The sequence below is a fragment of the Botryllus schlosseri genome, chromosome 9 (assembly GCF_051294905.1).
Source record: "Botryllus schlosseri isolate E-star chromosome 9, Bs_hap1, whole genome shotgun sequence".
NCBI lineage: Eukaryota > Metazoa > Chordata > Ascidiacea > Stolidobranchia > Styelidae > Botryllus > Botryllus schlosseri.
Window position 1 is genome coordinate 572667 of NC_137244.1, and position 18904 is coordinate 591570.

Sequence of the window (18904 nt, forward strand, 5' to 3'; positions counted from 1 at the left end):
ACGGCGGGGGGGGGGATGCTAGCGCATTGAGACTGCAGAAGTTACCGTTCCGGTATACCGAGATGCCGTACGACAAGAAGTCGAAAGGGTACAGAAGATACAATTATAAACACAATATCCGTCCAAGCGCCACTGCGTTCATTCGCTCAGCAGAACCTCACTAGTGTACCTATTCCAGCTATATACGACAGTGCCGGTACTACGGTATTTGGCGGGTGTTGCCGGCAGTTGGCTGCCCGACCGTGAAAATTGACACTTAAGTCTGGTGGTGCGCTGACTTAGATTTGAGTGCCGATCTGGACGCATTTGAGTATGAGTATCCTTTTTGGCGTGAGTTGAGTTACGAAATCGTTGCTGAGTAGAGAATCGCTACTCAGTAGAGAAATTGGGCTCCACCCTAATTGTTGAAAACAATATATTCAATAATGAGACGAATAGTTGAAATTGGTAGCGGTGATACGTTGTACGAGTCGGACGAGTACGCCTTGATAGGTGCCTGCACAGCAGTATTGCTCTGTAAAATAAACATATTATATATTTTGTGCAGGCTTGATGGATATCTTTTATGAAGCTGCAGAAAGGGGAAGTCGATGGATAAAACGCAAGAAAATCAAATTTCTGGAAGAAGTATAGAATCACAAAACAGTAAACTCGTCCAGGAAAATTACAAATTGACGGAAAATTATTGCTAGTGAAGTTCAGTTCTCAGAGGAGCATCATAATGTCAAAAGATGCGGAGAAGCTGAAATTTTATGCTAGACTATATTAAATTCTTTCTGAATCGCCCGACTTATCCTACTGACGTCAAATTTATAGTATTGCTGTAAGCGTAGTATTTAACCATTGGGTCAGCCATATGTAACTGCTTCATTAAATCGCGATTTGGCCATGTAGGTATGTGGTTCTTAAAAATGCACCATTTGCATTCATTCATGATTTCTCAAATCTAGAATGATTATTGACTGTCAATAAATCACATACAACTTTGAAAGGATTGATGGATTGTGGTACACTTACTTTTGTGCAGGAACTATTTACAGGGAGCATTTCAGATCGAAATATTAGTTAAATATGTGGATTCGACAAGAAATGTAAGAAAATGATGGAGTTCAGCTATGGTGAGCCAGGCAATGCTATCATGGCAGAAAAGGGATTCACCATTGAGTCTGAAATCAAGAAATTGAATCTAGATTTAAATATTCCTGCACGTGATTTACACACCGTCAAATGCCTGAGCCAGACTGTTCCACAACAAGAAAGATGGCGAGAGAACGTATTCATATTGAACAGCTGATCGGAAGAATCAAGGAATATAAAATTTTGTCTGGTGTCATACTATGCAGCATTGTGTATCACAACTAACCAAATATATATGGACTAATTGCATACTCTAATTCAAGATTGAAAATTAAAAATGAATGACGCAACATATTCGGCAATTGTGCAAATTCAGTTCCATTGTCAATATCGTAATGCCTAATAGCATGCTACGGATCGTAATTGCGTGGTGCCATGGTCAGTCTGTACCAACAGTGCATGTCTAGATATTCCAGTGGTGTGCATTATTGAAGCTCATTTAGATGCCCAATTTGTTGAATGAACAATTCTCCAGATGAAAATGTTCTAGGATTATTTGTGTTTGATGGAATGTTATAAAACTGAAAACACCAGATACACCAAAATCTACCTTGAGGCAGGAGTTGATCGGTTGCGAGTACGGTGGAGAGATTGCTTGTCAATCACGATGGAGCTCACTGATGCTGATGCAAATCACAATGTAGTCTTTTTAGCTTCAGGTGCTGGATTGTCTTAATCAATGCATATGCATGAGAGCATATATCAGAACCTAATATGAAAATAAATCATGGTTAAAATATCTATTGAAGGAGTCTCTGAAAAAATGTCTTTTTCCTTACTTACCCTGTCTTACAAGTGCAAGACGAATCAATAATGGATTTTCCGAGAACGTGTATTTCCATTGAGTGTGTTATCTCACTTTTCCGCAAGTTACGATAACATTGGCTGTTCACTAGAATATTCCTTCTAAAAAGAGTGGATTGTCTCCTCAATCTTTATCCCTAAATCGTGTGCATAGCGCTCCATGAAATACTTCGTAGCTTTCTCCGCGGTGTTAGAAGAAGATGCTGTTCCACTCAAATCCATAAATTCGATAGAATCTCCATAGCTTTCAAGTTTCATAATCAATACACAAAAATTGTGATGTGTGGCAGCAGCTATATTTTATAGTATATATATTTCTGAACATGAGATATGCTTGAAAATTTTGCTCGAGACCTGGAGCCTATGAAATCGTCAAAATATGCATTACCACAATCCTATAGTATAGTATACAACAATCTTCGCTTAATCAGAAAAGTTGTCAAAAACCCGTGCATTTGGACACAGCACGCTGGTGCGTACTTGCCACGATTCATGTTCATCCTAGATTAAAAGTTGCAACCACATACTAGCTCTACGCTATTACTATTCATTAAGGCCAGTCATTCCCAATTCAACGTAATCTTGCTTAAAACCTTCATTTTTCAACCTTTTTCCATAAGTGCTCATAGTAAGCTTGCCCGGGCTTGTTCTTTGTTTACATCCTGCTGCAACCTGATTGGTTCGTGTCAAAGGTCACGTAAGTGTCTATTCATATCCTGGCTACAGATTTTGTGCCAGTCGGTCCAAGGTGAAAGGTCAATTGAAGTCTCAGGTCAGACGTGTTTTCGAGATTACATGACGGGCAGAAACATGTTAGGCAACAGGTGGAACTAAACCTGTCGTACGGATTTACATGACGGACATGTATTAAGAGGTACCAGGTGTAAACATGTCTATGGACACCTTTATTTTTTACAGTGTAGATTTGAAAATGGTGAACTTTTTGCTGGGGCTACACCGAATACCCATGTTTCCTATGCTACCGGGACAGCAGGGTCAAGAATCACCACTGAAACAAAGATGAGTGGCCTCCAAGGCTCATCTTGACGCCAGGAGACAACAATATCATACGTGATCAGTTTGTTGATATAAAAAAGATCCTCTTGCCTCCTCTTCACATCAAACTTGGTCTCATGAAACAATATGTAAATGCTTTAGATTGTGAAGGGGGTTGTTTTAAAAGATAGATGTTATGCTTTTTTCTGGTATCAGTGAAGAGACAAAAGAACTGGGATTTTCAATGGACCTCAAATTAGGCAATTATTAAAGGATTAAATCTTGTATATAATCAATGTTGCCATTCGAGGCTAGAGCTTGGAATGCTTTCGGTGCTGTTTTTTGGGAAACAAAAAAGCAGAAAATTATAAAGATCTCTCAAGGGAGCTACTGCTTAGTTATGAAGATTTGGGATGCAGGATGAGCATCAAAGTTAACGATTTGAAAAGCCATGCGGATGAGTTCAGACGAATCCTTGGGAAAGTTAGTGAAGAACAGGGTGAGCGTTTCAGCCAAGATATTAAAATTATGGAGGCACGTTATCAAGGTCGGTGGGATTTATGGATTCATTTATTTCCCACACCAGTAAAAATCCGGTACGAGCAAGGACAAGGACACAGTTGCCAGCTGTACCTGGATTTTCGTATGATAGCCGACTATTGATGGAATTGGAAAAGAAAAATTCCAGATGCTGTTCGTAAAAGAAAGTCCCTCAAAAGAGAATTTTTAAGCTTATAAGTGAAGACTTCATATTTTATGAAAGCTCTTTTTTTACTGTTTCTGAAGTCGCCCTGCCCAAGTCCCTGTCTTCAGAATTTCTGCACTTCATTGGAATGTCTATATGAGCATAATGTGTGAACGCTAGGCTGTAATTCAGATAATACCTTGCGACTGTCCTATCCACATGTTCGCCAGCATAATGTAGCATTTAATTTTATTATGGTTGCTTTTTTGCACGCCTATTTTTAATTCCGGGGCATAAAACTTTAATAATGACAACTCAAATGTGTATGAATCTAACATGGAATGCGTGTTTGCTAATTAAAGCTAGATTATTGCAGGTAAAACAGTGTTTATTGCATCCGAATTCCTTGTTTTGACAACAGAGGGGGGTCAAAAAATGATTTTTTTTTTCAAATTAGGGATATTTCATATCTCAAAAACGTGATGTGATGGAGAAAATCGGAGGCCATTTTCGGATTCAGCGCCCCCAAATTAGCCAAAATCAATTAGCCAAAATCAAAACCCAAACCTGAAATTTTGTGTAGAGCAGTGTTATGCGCATAATTTCGAAATTCTGAAGAAATCGCTCGCGGCACACTTGCGAGACGTAAACGGCACACTAGTGTGCCGCGGCACACCGGTTGAGAACCACTGCACTATACAGTTGACCCGCAATATACCCAAGTAATAATAATATTACCTTTGAAAATTTTACGCGCCTAGCGCGGCTAGTGGGAAGCACACTCGTTCGTCAATTTCATGTGGCCCTTTAGCCGAAAAGGTTGGTCACCCCTGGTCTATATAGATTACTAATTTACACATAGGTTAGTTATCTATAGCAATCTAGAGTCTGTCAGCCGTCAGTAACATCGGATGCAGCAACGAAGACATAGGTGCCGCCGTGCCGGCCTGTGACGACATAATGAATACTTGTTATTTGTCCATAACATCATAGTTGCACTAGAACGCACTTTACTCCGTGCCATTGCTGCGTACAGCATTCAAATTCTGATGCGGCGTTTTAACACTGGCACTGTACTCGTTAACATTAAGTCATACAGCTCAATTCAATCTTTAACTGCGCGATTATTATTCAACTGTAACTGTAGTAAGAGCAATATGGGCGGATATAACGACGTGATCAATAGAAATTCGATTTCTACCAAATGGCCAATGGTTTGACGTTCGATATTGGTGCACTCGTTACCAGACCATCCGGTGTCGATCAAGTTTATCGGAATATATTATTATCCCGTTAAAACGAATCGAATAATCGAATTAAACACTGTGCCATGCACATTGCGCCATGCCCATAACGAATTAAACTATGCAGTATGCACATTGCACATTTACAAGTTTACGAAACAGATGATTACAAATTGGAAATCGCGTATCAAATCAGTTATTTGTCTCCAACATAAAATACCATGGGGTTTTGGGCTACTCTTCTGCCATATCCTATTTACGCTCGAAAATCCTGACTGGAGTGAATGACGATGATGCGTAGTAATGAATTCCAATTAGCATGCATAATTGCATACTCAATAATACTGTCCAATTCCGCGGCCTGAATAAAGAACTATCACGAAAGAACGAGTATCTGCTCATCCGATTCATAGCAACGATGAGATGGAATTTCTCGGCTTGTGCCCGTCATATCGAGATGTGCAACGAAAATGCATAGTGAACATTATTTCCGAACCGTATACAATTGGCCAACAAGTTTGTGCGGATGATGAAATTGCGGATATGCCGAATACCCACAATATTCACAGACATATTTCGCATACCGAGGTTCGGCACTAATGTATGAAACTTGCAGGGTTGTAATGACCCGAGTCGTGACTCGAGCTGATGACTCGATTTGACTCGAGTCAGTTTCTCAAAATACGGAAATGACTCGACTCGACTCGAGTCAATCTGTGTATTGACTCGACTTGGACTCGAGTCATTGCGCAGGACTCGAACCAAGTCATATGACTCCAGACTCAGACGGCCAAGACCGACATTTCATTGCAATTTCAAAGAATAGTGAATGTAAAGTAACCACCCTATTGGGATTTCGCCTATTGGTAATGGTAGCTATACTTGAAAATGGGACCAGAAACTGCTAAAACTGAGGAATAGTATATTATAAATGCGAACAATTCGATATCACCATACAGACTTATAAAAAGAGGGTTTCACCACACTTTAACTGGAAACTGAGCAGTCAGCACAATGGCTTGGACTCGGACTCGTGGCATAATACCATGACTCGGACTCGACCCTTTGCTCGATGACTTGGACTCGGACTTGACTCGGTGGTGAATTAAAAATGACTCGACTTCACTCGAGTCAAAACTATAAAAGTGAGATTGACTTGTGTCTCGGAGCCTTGTGACTTGGAGCCTTGTGACTTGGTTACAAGTTACAACCCTGGAAAATTGAACATTGAACATACGACTGCTCTGCTGTTAAATCCACAGGAACATGATTAGTCGGAAAAGGTAGCGTCAAAGAGGAAAATATTCCTAATTTTGCGAAGGCCTGCTGTTGAATTATGAGAACTCAGCAGATATGGTTGTTGCATATATAATAGCATCTTATGAAACACGTCGGAGCCGGAGCTACGCCTCAAATAACTGGCTCCAGCTCCGACCCCGGCTCCGGCTGAATTTTATGACGAGACCGACTCCGGCTCCAGCTCCGGTAAAAATGCATGGTTCCGGGGCTCCGGCTGCGGCTTCAATGCCCTGCTTGTCGGCCAAGGTTTTCACGCTGCCGATCGTTCTGGCACACTTCTTGGAGTCGCATGTCACATGGCCTAAAACTTTATATGTGTTGGTGCGTCGTGGCGCGGGAATGGCCAACGTCGATATGCCCATTTCTATAAATATTACGAATTTTTTCTTGGGGGCAGAGTACCCAATAATCAACATATTTGAAAACTTGAAATCGGGCACGGCGCGAAAATTTTTTGAAAAAGTTACATAAAATTTCCAAAAATACTCTATAATTTATGCTTATTCACGAAATAATTTCGGGCCCCTTCGAGCTCGCCCCTCCCAATTGGGGGATTTGGGGTGCGGCAGTTACGGCCCTTCCCGGGTTCTGCATTTGATAAAAGCATCAGGCCCACCAGCAGGGCATGGTATGGTATGGAACGAAATTTCGGTATGGAATATGGAAATGTCCAAGTATGGTGTGTTATGGAAATTTACAAGTATGGTACGGAATATTTTACCATACTTCCATGCTTCGGCAGTTTTGCCTGGACCGTGACAATGATCCTACTTTATGGTTGCCATACGTCCGTTTTTCATACATGTCCGGAATTTCTCTGTTCAAACTGCATCCGGGGGGAAATCCTAAAATATGCTGAAATGTCCAGAATTTTGTTTCGTAAATCAACATAATAAAACATATTTTGGGGCAAATTTACACTACTTGTAGATTTCTCGTCGCGGTACACGCGATGTATTGCCACGTATATTGATTCTAATATGGTACCTCTCCGTCGCAAAAACAACAAGCAAAAGTAAATAAAAATGACTAATAATAATCGCCATTATTAGAGATCGGTAAAGGCCTTTTGGATGTTTATTCAAAGACAGTGGTTCTCAACCTGCGAATCTTTTATTGCCCCTATTCTGGGGATCGCGAAGATGTTGAACGTAATCAGCTTCCGATTTAGATCGTGAGTAAGACTGGGCAAAGGTACTGACCTTATTGTAGCAATCAGCTAACCAAATTTTTGAGGCGAACGACGGAACATTTTCAAGTTGGAAATGGAGTCGGGACGATTGGGAACCACTGGATATATGCAGCTTACTGATACGAACATGCATTTACGCCTATGACTAATCTTATCCGTGTGAAAGGAGCATGACGTAATGACGTTCAACTACGTGCCGTGCATTTTCGAAATCATCGCCGCCGCCACCATTTTACCGCTAATTCTGACCACGTTGGACAGAGAGAGGATAAATATTTAATAGTAACATATGTCTAACTATATGTTGAGTCGGTGTATATGTCGCGAAAACATCATGGGCAAAAATAAATTACGTTCCTTCCTGTTCCTTTGAATCTGAGGTGGGCAAACTATGGCCCGCAACACCGTTTTGTGCGGCCCCCGAAAGCCTCAATAAACGTTATAAAAATATAATAAAATTATCTAATTATTGTAGCGACTTGACTAAACATTTTCTGAATATATTTTACCATGACAATGCTAAGTTATTGTCTTACTATGATGTTTCTTTTTATTATTTTATTGCTAGCGTAATAGCCTGACCTCAAGGGCCGAGCATTTTGAAAGGTTTCAATTGCTAAACATCACAGAAAGTCAAAACGGAAATGACGTAATTTGGCTCACGAGTGTGATGTTAAATTGGCAACTTCATGGAGTTTATTACTTTTAGTGCTGCACTTTGAAACAAAGATATTCGCGCGCGTGTTAGGTAGATTCGTCCTGAATATGTGTAGAAGTATTTGATATTTATATTATCAAGAATCGCAGGAGAGCATTTAAAGGTAGCATGGTTATCATGCTGTCCGCATTGTGTGTCATGAAGGCAGGGTTGTAATCAAGTCACAACTCAATCTCCCTTTTATGTGATTTTGAAATCACCGCCGAGTCAAGTCCGAGTCCAAGTCGGGGAGCAGAGGGACGAGTCTGAGTCACCTCGTTGAGACTCGAGTCCGAGTCCAAGCCATCGTGTTCATTGTTAACTTTCCAGTTCTGGTACTGGTTAACACATGTTTTCACAACTCTGCTACGGTAATATATAATCTTCTAATTTCCTCACTCTTAACAGTTTCTAGCCCGATTATTCAATTATCAGTACTGATAGACGAAATACGAATAATGCAGTAACTTTACTATTTTGCGAAGTTACAAAGAAATGCCTATCTTGGCCTTCCGAGTCTCAAGTCATATGACTTGGCCGAGTTATGCGAAATGTCTCGAGTACAAGTCGATTCAATACACAAATAGAGTGGTGTCCTTTTCCGTATTTTAGTAAAATGACTCGAGTCAAGTCGAGTCACCGAAAAACCGCAACTCGAGTCGGACTCGGATCAAATCATGACTCGAGACATTACAACCTTGCCTGGGGGTAATGCAAAAGTAGAATCAGCGAAACAGATCGTTGCCTAAAATACCCATAGGTTCAAATTTCCACCCTGTTCTATGAATTTGCACAACCTAATTTCATCCTTAATTTGACAATTTGGTTATTGAGGTCGACCAGCTTATAAAATCTTGTCAATGTTTCTGACGCGTGTACGTTATCATATCCCCCAATCAATGTCTGGTTTGTTTTACATATACATATATATATATATTATCTTCAGATTTCCTCGGTCACTATTGCAATTAAAAAAAAACATTGTGTTTTGGCTCATAATCTCAATTTAATATAGTGCGGCCCGCGAATGGATTCAGATGTTGAATGCGGCCCGCGCACCCAAAAGTCTGCCCACTCTTGCTTTAGATGTTATCAATATTATTAGTCAGAATTCACTGATGAACTTTAGCAATTGTTCGTCCCTGTCCGCGACTAGAAACCAGACGGCTATATTGACCGGATAAAACAAATACTTGAATGTTGCATTCAACTTTATTCTGGCTCGTTTGTGAATCACCAAATAGTAGACTTGTGTCGCTACGGGAAAACTCTTATTTTTATGGATATTAATAATAAAATGCAGAGAAGAAGGAGGGCTGTGTTATGTTCTTGATCTTGTTTGAACAATAACTCAATGCGACGAGTTTGCAATAAGAAATCAGTATATTAAACAGCAGAATAACGTCAAGACATGCGACACGATTAGAGTTCAGTTAAACGAAAAGACAGTAGACAACAGAACACAGGGTATAAATACAAAGCACGACACACGAGGAAATAATGATTGGCGGTAATTACTAATCCTAGAAATTAAAGAACAAACGATACCAACGTAAAATGCACGAACATAACAGTCCTCCCCTGTAAGTTGAAAGTACAAGGACGCGGTTTACGTTGGCCGATAGAAATCAGTTTGTGTGCTAATTCTAAGCGGATAACGTCTGCCCGACGATCGAGCAGGACTAGCTGCCCTATTCCTGACCAATGGTTGCTCAACTTGTGGTTGCTGAGGTTGAACAACTTCCTGTGTGGGTGTATTATTGCCAGCTGAAACCAAGCGTGGTTGGAGTTGGTTCTTATGCCTCCTCCAATACCCATGATCTGTTTTTACAACGTACACAACACGCCCCAGTATTTCCGTCACCACGCCAGCAACCCACTTTGGTCCGCTTCGGTAACTGCGAGCGTAAACTGAGGAACCAATCTCGAAATGAGTGACTGATTGTAACGTGCAACGTAACGGGTTTCGATTTATCGAAGGGCGAGCACAAACTTAACAAATTGCGCGGCTGTCGACCATGTAAAATCTCGGCAGGCGTTTTCCAGTCTATGCCCGGGTGCGGTGCACATCGGTACGTAGCGAGAAGTGTTTGGAGCGCGAAGTTGACATCTTTTTCCCCGTCGCAATTTTTTGTTAATCCAGCTTTTAAAGTCTGGACGAAACGCTCCGCTTCGAGGCAGGGTGAAAATACGGTGATACGATATGGCTGATTGCCAAATTAGAGCAAAACGTATCGAATTCATTCGATGTGAATTGCGGCCCGCCATCCGTGACAATTGTTATGGGCTAGCCTTCGATAGAGAAGACTTCCCTCAAAGCGTTGACCACACACAAGGTTGTGGTAGAACCGACATTCATTACTTTAACGAAAGGATATTTCGAATGCGCATCGACGATGACAAGAAACATTTTATTGTTTATTGGACCTGCTAAATCCAAGTGAATCCGTTCAAAGCTTTCACATGTTTTGGGCCATTCGCGATACTGACGATCAGGCGCTTTCATAACTTTGCGGCAAGCGTCGCAACTCTTCACGAGATTTTCAATGCCGCGATTAATGGAAGGCCATGCGATGTATCGTCCAGCCATCTGCTTCATTTTCGCGATACCCCAACGTCCTTCGTGCAACAATGATAAGACTCGCGAGCGAAGTGACTGCGGAATTACTACGCGCTGAAAACCATCAATGTTGAGCATGACTATGTCTTCGTGCAGAGAAAGCGAATGTTTGCGAGTCGAAAACCAATAAAAATCATCAATGTGCGTCTTTGGATTCCAATTACCATGAGTGACATATAATTTTACAAGTTTCATGGTTTTGTCCTTCAGCGTCGCGTCGCGAATTTCATTGCGAGTTAACGGTAAGCCATGGAATGCCATATTAATAGCGTGAACGACCTCCGCGTTTTCACGAAATTCCAGTTCGTCAAACTCAGGGTCTGGACCCTTTGGTAGGCGAGATAAACCGTCGGCGTTTCCGTGCTGATTAGTCGGTTTATAGCGAATATCGTATTGGTAAGCCGTGAGCGTTAGTGCCCATTGCTGTAAGCGTTGCGCTGTAATCACGGAAATTTTCTTGTCCGGCGAGAAAATAGCTAAAAACGGTTTGTGGTCCGTTACGAGCGTAAATTTTCTACCATACAAGAATTGACGAAATTTAGTGACTCTGTAAATGATTGACAGAGCTTCCTTCTCGATTTGAGAGTAGGATTTTTGCGAATCGGAAACCGTTTTCGATGCGTGCGCGATCGGTCTCTCTTCGCCATTGTGCTCGATTGAGAGGACAGCGCCGATTCCGAATTGGGAAGCATCCGTTGACAAAATGAGATGCTTGTCTACATCATAATGAGCTAACTGCGTAGCGTCGATTACGTCGTTTTTGAGAATGCGAAAAGCTGCGTCACAGTCCGTATTCCAAATGAATTCCGCGTCTTTTTGAAGAAGGCGATACAAGGCTGCGGCTTTATTCGTGAAATTAGGAATAAACGCGCGATAATAATTGACTTTGCCTGAGGAATGCCTGTAGCTGGCGAACATCCTGAGGTTTAGGCAACTGTTTGATTGCTTCAACGGATTTGTTAGACGGGCGTTTGCCATCCTTGTCAATTATGTGACCAAGATACTCGATACTACTTTTGAAAAATTCACATTTAGCGAAGTTGACGGTGAAACCGTATTCGGTGAGGCGCTCAAAGAGTAGCGATAAGTTGCGAAAATGGTCGCGTTCATCAATGCCAGTAACGATTATGTCATCGATAAAACTAGCAACACCGGGTAAGCCGGCGATCATGGCATCAAATACAGCGTTCAAAATTTGCGGAACTAGATGCGACTCCGAAACACATGCGTCGAGAACGGAATAGACCGAATTGCGTGTTGATGACACACAAATTCTTCGCATTCTAATTTTAGCTGAAAATAAGCATCGGCAAGGTCAATTTTCGTGAAAATACAACCACCCTGTAACTTGTGAAGGATTTTATCCAAGGAGGGCAGGGGATGTTGATCTATCTGAATTTGTTGATTCAATGCTTTGAAGTCACCACAAATGCGTACTGATCCATTAGACTTAGTTACGGCAACAATTTGTGCTGCCCAATCACTGTAATTGATTGGTTCGAGAATACCTTGATTGACTAATCTATTCAATTCGGTTTGAACAGGGATTTGCCTTGCAAACGGCAAAGGTCGTGGCTTGTGAAATGTGGCAAGTGAATTGTCACCTTTGTCTTGGTGCATCGTCCTAATAAATTAGAGAAAACGGAGGTAAATTTGGACTGAAAAGATACCAATTTGTCGTTCGAATCACAAATGTTAATAGTATTACATGATTGCGACTTGACCATCTGCGAGGAAATTGCATCCAAAGCAGACGTTCCCTTAGCGGTCATGGAGAAAGCATCGCTCCAATCGAGACCAAAAATGTTTTGCCCATGGTGTTCGTCGAGAACCACCAATAGGCCTTTTATAGGACTTCGATCACGTGACTAGGTCGCATAGCAACCACAAATTGGTTAGCAAGCTACTTTCTCGCGCACCTGCTTCAGTGCTAAGTATCGCATATTGTACTGTTGATTTCTGGTTGTAAACGTTTCGGAAATTTGTTGTAGAAGTCATCAGAGATTCACATATGCTAGATGCCAATCCTGTACAAAGCATATAGAATGATATCGTCAGAATTACACAGAAATCCGTCGTTAACGTAGCCGTATTTCGGATACAGTATATTATCGTTTTCGGGCTGTAAACGTTTTATATAAAACGCAAGTGTCATGGAAATGCGCACGGATTCAAATATGTTTGATGTGTTCGATTCATGAACTATGTAAACTCCTTGCGTCAAAATGATCGACATTGTAGCCGTTATTTGGTAGTCAACTAGATTTTATGACACAAAATTCGCAGGACCTTGACTGCGTGATATTTATTGCAGCATTAAGTTAGGTGTGGATAGTATATAGTATATATATACTATATACTATAGTTGTATTGTAGTGGTAGTTGATAATCATTGCAGCATTTTGATGATTGATATCGATTGCAATATATATAGGATACTGCTATTTTTAAGCCTAGAGACAATGACTGCCAGTACCAGTACGTTGATGTGTTAGGAATTCATGCCATGTGCTACATACTATATATATCTTAAACATCCTATGCTATTGTATGACTTCTCAGTTAAACAATTCAAAATATTTAGACCTCTACACCTATATTACAAGTTATTGATCATTCTGTCATGCTGCCAAGTGCCACTACCCGAAGAAAAATGATCATCAGCTCCAATTGAGGGTGCAACAAACTGTCCCGAGGCCTGGATTACTTGATTGATTGCCTGGATTGGATTACTTCACTCTTTGGCACAGTGCAAATATCTTGAGTTTCAAGACATGGCTCTACCACATATATACGAATTTATGATCTGATGGATTATCCCAAGAGAGCCGAACATAGGCAACTAAGAAAGTGATGATGCCCTCGTCAAGAATTCAGCCTCGAGCCAATTATTATCACCACATAAAATTCGGTCATGCAGTAGAAGGCAGCGTGGTTTCATGCCAACAGAAAATGTCAGCAGATGATCTGGCCACTGACTAACTGTCCTGAACTTCTTTCCCGATGTTGATGTCTGCTTCGAAAATGATATTTCATTTGTGTACAGCAAGACAAGCGCTCTTCCGTAGATGCTATGAATCTGTCTAGACAAGTGGCTATGGAGGTAGATGAAAATACATAGGCATAAGAGTCTCGGCAGTTATTGAACTTGATAAGGTTAACATGTATTTTTCTTCAACTATTTCTTATGCTCTGGGTATCGAATGCACAAAAATTAATAAATTGCACTTCTTTCCAAGTTTATTTGTAAATTCAATGAATCAAAGAATATCATAAGTTCAGAATATTACGGAGTCAATGCAAAAGAAACAATGTTCGTCGTCTTTAGAGGATGTTTCTGAGTTGGTTGAACCAATACACAGAGGGGGTCAGCAACGAAGTAGGCCTACTATTTTACCTGAGTACTAGCGTCATTATGAGTTAAGGCTACTTCCACTTCTACTTGACACTTTTTAGGTAGTACTTTTTTGTCAGTTTGGGGATTTTGTCAACTAGAAAGTAGCTTTGGCGCATGATTGCATCCCCTTCAAGCGTGAGGTTGTCATAACAACTGGGAAAAATAGCCCCAGTACCACGGTAACTAATTTAATTTTTGAAAATTGCACTTATTTGTGGTGTCATCACCCTTTTGCGTTGATCAAGAAGATGCAACATGAAATGTTTACAGTCACGTGGCATTAATTTCTAAAACTAAGGGACCCAACCAAATCTACTTCATGTAACGAATTTCTTGACTACTTTTCAGAAATTCATTTCTACTTCCACTTGAAGTACTTTGGACATGTCCTGGAAGTAATTAGTGCTACTTGTACTGGAGTATAAATTGAGGCATTACTTGTAGGCCTACTCGGTTCCCAACAATGACCACGTTGACCACCTCTGGGTATAGGATGACCGATCTTGTCACTGCGTTTGAGCTGCTCTAAGAGTTATTTGATAGTTACTTCCCTTAGTTCGCTAAATAGCGCACATATATGACATCAACTATTTATCAAAATCGCGTGTGATTTGCCAAATCCACTTCAATCGCAGTTGTGAAGTAGTGCTAATAAGATCGGCATTGTATAAGTGAACAATAAAGTGCACTGCTTTGCTTAGTCTTGATCGCAGGTTCTCCCAAAAGATACTTCCGATGTGTTCAGCGGTTTTATAGCAGCACGCCAGCACCCAAACCAGCAGACAGTATATCCTGATCCTTGCGGGTCCCGTCTGCTTCAGTCATATCTTCCATCCAAAATCATGCTCCACAACAGACAAATAGTTCTGCTTGAACTAACAAATACTCTTACCAGAATATAAACCAATCGCTTTACTTCAAATGCATAAATTTAAGTACATATGATCAGAGTTGAGTACCGTAATACAACTACCTTACCGATGGATTTCTGCGTAATTCTGACGATATCATTCTAAATGCTTTGTACATGATTGACATCTAGCATAGGTGAATCTCTGATGACTTCTACAACAAATTTCCGAAACGTTTACAACCAGAAATCAACAGTACAATATGCGATATTTAGCACTGAAGCAGGTGCACGAGAAAGTAGCTTGCTAACCAATTTGTGGTTGCTATGCGACCTAGTCACGTGATCGAAGTCCTGCAAAAGGCCTATTTTAAACCAACTCGAACTTCGGAACCCACCTGCACGGTTACAGTGCAAATGCCTTTCACTTTCAGTGGCTTGTCGCCGTACGCTACGAAAGAGCAATGGTATGCGGAGAGTTTCGGAGAGCCCAAAGTTCTGTACCCAGTTAATCCCACCATGGCGGAGGGTGCACCAGTGTCCCACTGTGTCGGCAACGGAATGCCGTTGATGCTGGAGTTGATCCAGAGCTGGTTTCTTACGCGTCGATATAGTTGATCGATGTCGAAGGAGAGGAGTGCTGAGCAGAAATTGACGGATGTGACCTGTTGAGTGATGCTAGGTTTGGTAGACATGCACACAGGTTTGATATGACATTTACGACCACATTTCTGACATACTGCATGTCGATATTGACAGTCCTTTCTCTGGTGATCGATGAAACAGCGGCTGCAGGATTTCAGTCTTTCCGGGAAGTTGCCCTGGATGGATTTGAAAGGTTTTTTCTCCTTCTGATAACTTCCCGTCATTTTGTTGACGATGGAAGTTTCTTTGTCGCTACTCTCGCCCTGGATAAGCCTATCAGTTTCCAGCGTTCTCACGTATGTTGCGGCTACTTTGAGAACGTCGTCAAGGGATGGATTGGTTTGTGTTAGACAATGCCGTCTCACATCCGCGTGCGGCGTTTCTTTAATGATGAGATCGCGCATTAGCTCATCAACGTAGCTCTGATCACAGCCTTCTCTTGAGCATGTGAAGCTGCAATCCTTGGAGATTCCGCGTAGAGTAGCGATCCAATCGGCGTATACGATTGTCCCGGCTGCATTTTGCGATTGTAAAATTCGTACCTGGCAGCTTGCACATGAATGGAGTCTTTGAAGTGTGTAGACAACTTCTCAGTCAACGCGTCGAAGGATTGTGCACCGACATCAGCAGCACCAACCAAATTACGTAGGAGCGAGTACGTTTCAGGTCCAACCCATGAGAGTAGACACGCTCTTTTCTTCTCCATGTTGGAAATGCCGTAAATTACTAGGTGATGGTTGAATCGTTGCAGATATTGGTCCCACTTCTCCTTTGATTTTACAAATGAATCAAACTTGGGAGCGGTAGCTTCAGATGTTGACGCACCGGGACTCAACCTCTGCACCAATTGCGATATGGCCTCCTCATGCTGCAGCTTTTGCTGTGCCATATCTTCTTTGTGCTGTGCGCGTTGTTCAGCCATCATTTCCTGCTGCTTCTCTAGAAGCTTCAATATACTTGCTTCCATGATGTATCTCAGTCGCAGAAAAAATATGAATCCGACTTCTGACACCAATTGTTATGTTCTTGATCTTGTTTGAACAATAACTCAGTGCGACGAGGTTGCAATACGGAATCAGTATATTATCTGAAGTATAACTTTACGGCAGTGACACGATCCAGAGTGCAGTTAAATGAAAGACCCGTAGACAACAGAACACAGGGTATAAATTCAAAGCACGACACACGAGGAAATAATGATTGGCGGTAATTACTAATCCTAGAAATTAAAGAACAAACGATACCAACGTAAAATGCACGAACATAACAGGTTGTAACCAAGTCGCAAGGCTCTGAGTCACAAGTCAATCTCACTTTTATTGTTTTGACTCGAGTCAAGTCGAGTCATTTTCAATTCACCACCGAGTCAAGTCCGAGTCCAAGTCAGTGAGCAGAGGGACGAGTCCGAGTCATGGTATTATGACTCGATTCCGAGTCCAAGTCATTGTGTTGGCTGCCGAGTTTCCAGTTAAAGTCACTTTTTGTAACTCTGTTTGGTGATATCGAATGGTTCGCATTTATAATATACTAATTTTCCTTATTGTTAGCAGTTTCTGGTCGTATTTTCAATTACCACTGTAAGTAGACGAAATCCCAAATTCCCAATAGCGTGGTAATTTACTATTCTTCGTAATATACAATGAAATCTCGGTCTTAGCCGTCTGAGTCTCGAGTCATATGACTTGGTTCGAGTCATGCGCAATGACTTGAGTCCAAGTCGAGTCAATACACAGATTGACTCGAGCCGAGTCGAGTCATTTCCGCATTTTAAGAAAATGACTCGAGTCAAGTCGAGTCATCATAAAATCGTGACTCGAGTCGAGTCATAACTCGAGTCATTACAACCCTGCGAAGAAGTCTAGCGCAGACCAAATGTGAATATCAAGCCTAGCAATCTCGAGAGCTCAAATCAGAGATGGCCCAATAGCCTCTGGGCCAGTGGTTCATAACCGGTGGGGAATTCAATATTTTCTGGTGGGGAATAGACGCATTTGGTAAACATTATGTACAAGATAGTCTACATATTTACGGAGACACATGCGCGATTACCATTATAAGTTAACTGCTCTGGAATGTATATATCGAAACTTATATTGCGTGTTGTACACAAAAACTCATTTTCACAAAACAACAGCATAATTCGGATGGATTGTGAGGCAAACTGTGATGTTTTTTGTATTATCTTTCGTTGCAATGTTTCATTTGTTGAATATCATCTGCTTTCTTTTTACACTTTTCCAATAGCAAGTCCATGGTAAACGTCTGGCCAAATGTTATAGAGCAGTGATTCGCAAGTGCGGCCCCCAGATAGCCTTCCTGCGGCCCCCAACATATATTAAGAAATCAATTTATGACAAAAATAAAATTTATATTTGCAACACGTCACTCACGGTTGAATATGCCGAGATACATAGTGCTTAGTCGGCTAAAAGCAGCATAATTGGTAGTCCTATATTCAGGGCCGTAACTGCTGCACCCCAAACCTTCCAATTGATGGGGCCGAGCTCGATGAGGCCCAAAATTATTTCGTAAATTGGCATAAATTATAGAGTATGTTTTGAAAATTTATAGAACTTCTTGAAAAATTTTCGCGCTTGGCGCGATTTCAATTCGCCGCATATCTTGATTATTAGGTACTCTTTCCTAAGAAAAATGACGCAAGATTTATAGAAATGGGCATATCAGTGTTGGCCATGACCGCACCACAACACACCAAGACATTTGAAGTTTTAGGCCATGTAGCATGCGACTCCAATAAGTATGAACGATCGGCAGCGAGAAAGCCATGGCCGTAAAGGACTGCTTTTATGCTCAACAAAAACTTCGAAATACCAAAAACTTCGTTATATATGCAAAATACATATAGGTTTATTTGTCCATATAGGCACCTAAATGACTGGCGGCGAATGTCCTTGTGTTGGCAATCTGAACCTCACAAGATAAATACCATCCCGCAGGAAAGAAAATCATATGCCAGCGAAGAAATACCAATTGATTTGAAATCGTGTGATCTTCCAGTTTAGTGAGTTTGGGCAATTCTACATTTTTTGATATAGCAGACAGGATGTCACGAAATAAGATCATGTGAAGAAGTCATACCTAGGGGTCTGCCCGCCCGAAGATGTTTAATTTTACGAGGTCTGCAGTTTCAAAGACACCTCTCACTCAGCTCCACCGGTAAATCGGATTACGTGGGCAATTCCCGATCTTATTCACCGATTTTATCATGGATTATCGAAATTTCCGGGCGTCGCGCTGTCTCAATAAACAGTACAACTTTAATTTCGTGGCAAATGCGAACAACGTCATGCGGGGTCAGTTTATCACCCTATGGGAGC

General features: G+C 41.3%; 1 protein-coding gene and 1 long non-coding RNA gene across 2 annotated transcripts in view; one reads left to right on the top strand and one right to left on the bottom strand.

Moving 5' to 3' along the window:
* The window catches only part of LOC145447014 (alkaline ceramidase 2-like), a 454308-nt gene that overhangs the window by 105159 nt on the left and 330245 nt on the right, over nucleotides 1–18904 (top strand). The window lies entirely within an intron of this gene.
* Nucleotides 404–2493, bottom strand: LOC145446967 (uncharacterized). The gene is made up of 3 exons (XR_013917409.1): nucleotides 1921–2493; nucleotides 1688–1846; nucleotides 404–514 (listed from the first exon to the last, which is right to left on the bottom strand). It is a non-coding gene; the product is annotated as an uncharacterized LOC145446967 (long non-coding RNA).